Below are 6,997 nucleotides of genomic sequence, written 5' to 3' on the forward strand. Positions count from 1 at the left end.
TTAATATTTTCATTTTCTATATATAATTGTAAAGATTTCTTTATTGTTAATCAAGTAATTAGGGTCACTTAGTACTATGGTCTAGGGGTTTTCCTCTTCACTTCTAAGTGAGAAGTCTTAGATTCGATTCTCCCCAATGACGAATTTGAACCATATTATTGCTAGCCCATTATGAGGCTAAGCCTAACCCCTCCCTCTTATTGTAGATAATATCGTTTGTTAAAAAAAAGTAATTAGTTATAAGGGTAAAGTTGTCAATTTATTAGAAGAATTTTGACTGACAGAGTTATGTGAAAGTGAATTAAAATGTGAAAGGGTGTTAGTGTAATATCTCAAACATGAGAGAGTTTAGTGAAAACTCGATAAACCTCAGAGGTTGTTGGTCTGGTAACCCTTTGTGCGTCATTAATCTAGTCTTGTCATTTTATTTTAATAGATAACAAGGAATAAGTATTAATTATTGTCAATTACACGTTTTTATTGAAATGTTTTTCAAATTATTTAGGTTGAGTAGTTGTTACGATAAATTTATTTTTTATTTTATTTTTTAGATAACAAGGAATAAGTATTAATTATTGTCAATTACATGTTTTTATTAAAATGTTTTTAAATTAGAGTGTTGCAACTCCCACTTAAGGATGGCAACGGTTCGGTTTGGAGACGGAAATGTTATATCCATCCCCATAACCACGAAAATTAACCATAAATTAACCATCAGGGATTATCCATAACCATATCCACCAGTTAATGGATTTTCAATCGGTTATCGGTTATATCCATTTTCGTCAAAAAATTTTAAAAAAAATTATATTCATCCAATTGATGCACTATAAATTTTAGTAGATACTAATTCCATCATTAAATAGCAACATCCAATTACAAAAACATAACAATATATTTGAAGCTGTTTTTGATAAGCCAATATGATAAATTGGTCCAATAAAAAAAAGGACAAAAGCAAATACGAAAGGAAGACAAAACAAATTGATTCAATGAATTAATTTCTTGACAGCGAGACTCTTAAAGAGAGATGAATCTGATAAACTTGGAACATTTGATAATTGATACATAAAATGATTCAATGAATTAATTTGGTTGAGTATAACAATAAGAGTATTGAATTGATGACGTTGTTGGTATGCCCCATGCATGATGTTTGGTGCATAATAAAGATAGTATAGGGTTTGATGCATGCATAATGAATTAGTATAGGGAGGGTTCGATAAATTGAATAAAATTATATTATATATCAGGTGTATGTGTGTATATATATATATACAATATATTCGGGTCGGATTCGGGGATGGATATGGATTCAAGACCCCTATAACCATATTCAAAACCATAACCGAATAAAGTTCACGGTTTTTCCCCATATCCATACCATACCCGAATTTTCATATCCAAATCCAATCCATTCAGGCGGTTATCCATGGTTATTGGGTTTAACGGTTAGAATTGTCATCCCTACTCCCACTCTCATGTTTTATTTCTCCACCCACTTCAAATTAAATATTATTGTTTACAAATTTATCCTCTTGCAAAATGACTTTGAAGGACCTAAACAAAAAAGATTTTTGACAAAGACCTTAAAAAAATCCATCTATAAATAATATAAATTCAATTTTGTTGTAGGTATAATTTACTGAACAATTATGGAGGCCAGAGAGAGAGGGGTGCGACATAGATATAGAAAAAGAGACAGATGTGTGATTGTGGGTGTGTGTTATTCCATCCCATTGTGCCTTTATTTATAGTAGTAGGATAGGTAAGGATTACAACATTTAATAGGTAATCAACTCCTAATAGGAATATAAGAGATATTCCAAGATATACTAGGATTTACACAATCACATTCCTAATCTAATAGGACTGCAACACTCCCCCTTGAGCGTGTAAATACTCAAGAAAATGGCACATCAGGTTTTCAGTGATGAAGTAAGTACAGTTGATGAAGTAATCGACACAATGAGCGAATGCGAGTCTCAAATCAACAGAAGAATGCATAAAAAGTAAAACTCGCAAAACCTCACTATGGTAAAACCCAAGGTGGGAGAAAAACCCATAGTCTAAGGAGAAAAGTGAGAAGTTGCATTAAGTCAAAACTATACATCTTTTGGAAGCAAGTAGAAGAGCTCACAAGGGTATGATCAGCCTAGGATGGGTGCTTCATTAAAACCTAGTTAGGTAGCAAAACCCAGTGGGAAAAATGCTCTTAATCGTAGAGAAAAAGAGTACATTAAGATCAAGTGAGTATACTTCTGGATACTTCCCCTGAGTTTGACATAACTTCCAAATGAGAACTACAAGCATTTTCATATGAATAGTTAGGCATACCAATTCCTCGAACAAGCTTCTGGAAGGTTGACTTCGGCAATGACGTTGTGTAGAGGTCGGCAAGGTTGTCTGGGATCGGCCTGCATGACTTCAATCTCCTGGTGCTTTGCTGATGTAGACACAATATGTCTTGGTGTTAACTTTGTTGATGTATCATGGCTTGGTCAAGTGGATACATGCGGCATAATCTTCATGGATCGTTGTTGGGACTCAACGATGGATGAAACCACAACAAGTACTTCGAATATGCTCAACAAGAACTCCTAACCATATCTCACCTATGGCGTAGTGAAGTGAGGTGAGTCTTGGAACGATTCGAAGATTTCGCAACTAAGGTCATATCATGGACCTCCAAGATATTGCGATATCCCTAACGGTAAAGACATAACCATTTGGGGATTTTGCCTTGTGCAAGTTTGATAAGTAACTTGCGTCAGTATAACAAATAAGGCAAACATCATTCCGAGGATCAGGGGGGTTGGATCCACTCGAGATGCGTTGGGATTTGCCCTCGTAGTACCTTCAAGGTACGTCTTTAATACCAATTCAATGGTTGTGTGTAGGCGCGATGCTGCATCTTTACCAAGATCAATAGTGAATGAGATGTCATGTCTAAACACAATGAGCTAAGTACAACGAAGTGCAAAGTTGAACTCAGATGAGGAATTTCGAATTCCATAACCTCTTCAAGGGTCTCATTTGCATATAATGTATGGATGATCAAAGGTATACTCAAGGGTGACACATTCAGGGTGTAGTTTGACTTGTAGACCAAAATACCGTCAGAACAATGCTTCAACTTTAGGTTAAGGCATAAATGAGTTTTCCCAAGATCTTTCATCTCAAATTCCATCTTCAGATGCGAGGCAGTTTTCTCAAGCTCTTCCTGAGTCTTAGTGAGGTTCATGTTAAAGACATAAACTGTAACTCTAGCAATTTGGAATAAGACTTCATAGTTTAACACGTAAGGGCATAATTCATATCCCCGACTGATCAAATAATCACTTAGACGGGTATACCACATCCGTCGGATTTTTCAATCCATAAGTGAACACCTCAAAACAAGTTAAGATGGTGTTCCATGGTTTTGGAACTATTTGAAACCAGTCCATGTAATTCTTTAGGAACTTACATGTAAATCTCCGTATCTATATCCCCATGAAGAAAACACTAACCATATTTCATAATGCTACTATCAATCATAGGACGTTTTGAGAGAAACCTTGTGCTGTAAGACATGCATCATATCACACTATTTCATTCATCCCAATACGCTTCCTTTCCCACTTGTAACACAACAGGGTTATCTTGGGCAGTGTAGGGACAACAGGTCCAATACACACTTTGGTAAGGAATTTGACCTAGATTGTAATTTCAATTGTCTAATCAGTTCTATGTTGTCACTTAATCAACGGAACACGGTTCGATATCGTTGCTTTTCATTTATGTCAGTAGCTACCATATAAGTGAAAACATCATCGATGATAATCTCATTTCAATTCCATTTAGCTCATCCAAACTAGTATACTAGACCAAGAATTTTAAGTCTCGGGAGAAATCCGGATTAATCTCATGAAACGGAAATGATTTGAGACAACGATAGAGTTTAGATTCATTGTTGTGTTGTGTCTTCTTCTTCCAGGGAAGTGAAACCTACGAACCGAATGATCTGTCATGCTCCAGGCCAAAACAGATTGATTGGCTATCCGTCGATGTATCGGACCGTCCAACAGGGGCGGCACACCCTCCAGGGATGTTGACTCGATGTCCGTTAAGTACGTCTATCCTTGCAGGCATGTTTGCAGCTAGTATATGATCTCGTTAATTTAGCTAGATCAGAGGAATGCTTTTGGAGCAACATTCTGAAAACTAGAATTCATCGCACTTGCTTATCACACTTGTGCAGTATGGGGATTGAGATGAGACATAGTGGGCAATGTCCACTCAAATTCGCGTTATTCTACAAGAACGTTGACATTCTTATCTCCTCTTAATGGCAAAAAGATTGTTCTCATTAAAGTGACAAGTAGCAAATGAGCGGTAAAGAGATCACTAGTAAGGGCTCGAAGAGAGCTAGTGTGAAGAAGAATCATGATTGATAAAAGATACACATCATTTTTTAAGGACCCATAGTGGTACGTTGCGGCAACGCAGCTTAACACATGGAATGCACACCCAAATGCGTAAATACGATAATCGTCAGGTTCGTACCTAGTAACGAACAGTAATGTCATATAGGTTGGGTGGCAATAGGCCTCAAGGCAGACCAACATAATTGCGTACAAGGATTGCATAGCCCTAGGCAGAAACCGAAAACTTGGTACATTTACCAAAATTCGGGTGATCATTTAAATTGCGCCTTATGATCACTAGGCGAGGCTCTTTGGGGTGAACATGGGAATTCAATGTTCAATTATAAACCCAAGATACATGCAATACTTTATCAAAAACCGTCGATATAAACTCTCCGGCATTATCCAGTCTCCCAGACCCTAAGGGATAAGTAGGGTGGTGAACCCTTAATCGACCATAAGGTTTAGCAGCAATGTGTGTGGACAAACATGTGACCAGTTTGTCAATTCATCAACAAAAACCATAAGTATTTATATAGTCTGTATTTTGGTTAGATTAGTCCACATATATTCCCTTGAATCCACTGTGAAAAATGAGTCATTTTGTATCTTTGCTAGGGATGATTTAGAAATCAAATTTCTCAAAACGAGCAGGTTTTGGCAAACTGTGCTTGTAGGCACAAGATCCTTACTTCAGGTAAGGAGATGTGTCGTAGCGTCATTGTTCGACCTAAGTGTCCCAAAAGGTCGTACCAAAACAAGTAAATTGCTCAATCACCCAGCTCCAAGTTGGCCACATATGGTGTGTTCCCAGTTGGGAGGCAACCTATTGGTCCCAAATCAAAGCTTCAGGCTCATTTTTAGAGGTGGTGCAAAGATATTTCACTCTATTTACTTAAGTGGTTTCATTTATCATCATTGTCATCTCGAATATCCTTAAAAACTCAACATCGGGGAGAATTTAATGTCCCTTAAATGGTGATGCAGTACCATTCATACAACGAGGAGCGTGCCAAATGCTCTTAATTAGGTTGGATAAACATGAAGTCGTTGTTAGAGATGTGATTTAGGTGTAAAGTTAGTGTGCGTAGTACGCATTCATCAAAACAACTAACTTTCCCACATTCCTACCTAATTACGTGTTTAATTGAATCAGTCACATGTATTAAGAAACATGATTCAATTAACTCATATTCGAGGACAATATCAATAAGATTATCCATAAGTAAAACATACACCAAACGTGAATCCAAGAACATGGAAAAATGTTCACAAAGTAAATGGTTTACTAAGGGGATTCGGCCAACAAGGCCATCCATGTCAAAATTTTGTTCTTCCAACGGTGTTTGGTGGAGCAAAATTAGTCTCACGTCTTGACTACTAGAATGGTACTCCTTAACAACATTGGTAGGGGCACGAACAGGTGCATAACCAATGGTCTATTCCATCGAGACGGAAATAGATTCTGTAGGGTTAAGGTTCGAGAATATTTTCCCTTATTCTTGAAGTTTTTAGGTCTTAGGTACCAAGGATCATGCTTCGAGCATGATGCCACACCTTGGCAGGCCCTGATTCTACCATATGTTGTAAAAAGAAACTTGAAATTGGATTGTGTGAGAATATGCCATTCGGTGTATCCCTGCCGAAGTAGTGCATCACCATTCGGTAAGCTTTGACCAAACGAGGTCGAGCTATTCGGTAGACTCTAGTCGAACTGAGTCCACCACCATCTATTAATTCTGGTGATCTGTCGCCCCAACCAAGGCCTGGGCTTTGTTCCTGAGGTTGAAGGGAGTCCATTGATGGTGGTGGTGGTGGAAGTTTTCTTCAGGTTTGGTGGATCACCACCACGAACCCCATCGCACCCTCCTTACATTTCATCAAATTTTGGGGTGAAATGGGTAAAGTGAAGGCCATTGAGTGTTTTCCCAAGCGTTGTTTGACGTTGTTCGCCGAAAAAACCGACGAAAATCATCGGAGAAGGCGAAAGGAACCGGGTCGGGTCGCCAGGTCTAAGTGATTCGATGTTCCCTCCTTATCTTATTTTCCCTCCCGGTTCTCCATTCCCATTGGTCCACCCTCTCCCTCATTTTCTCTCCCACAACCCTCTCTTCCTCATAGCCACACATGTGGCATCATCCCATTGCTCCAGATTTTCTAGAGCCTTCCAAATTAGTGGGAAAATGCATATTTTGCCCTCCACTTCAATCATTAATAACTTCTTCGTTATGACTCCGTTTAACGAACGATTTCCGCCTACACACTCGTGGGATCCTCTTCTATCCAATTATGTCAAGAAATACCATGAAACATATAAGGATTAAAATACATCTATGTATAATTTCATTTAGTCAACTAAGAGCATTTTCGTCTTTTTTTTTTTACCTATCGATAAATTTTTACGACGTAAATTATAATAATTTCCGGACACAAAATTTTTACAATTTCTCAATTCAATTTTCATAACCATCAATTGATTTATTTTCGATTTTCTCCACATATTCATAATTATGAATATCTAATTCATATATTTAAATTTTTAGGATATGACATTCGTCCCCCATTAAAATAAATCTTGTCCCCGAGAT

This window comes from Malus sylvestris, chromosome 12 (assembly GCF_916048215.2).
Source record: "Malus sylvestris chromosome 12, drMalSylv7.2, whole genome shotgun sequence".
NCBI lineage: Eukaryota > Viridiplantae > Streptophyta > Magnoliopsida > Rosales > Rosaceae > Malus > Malus sylvestris.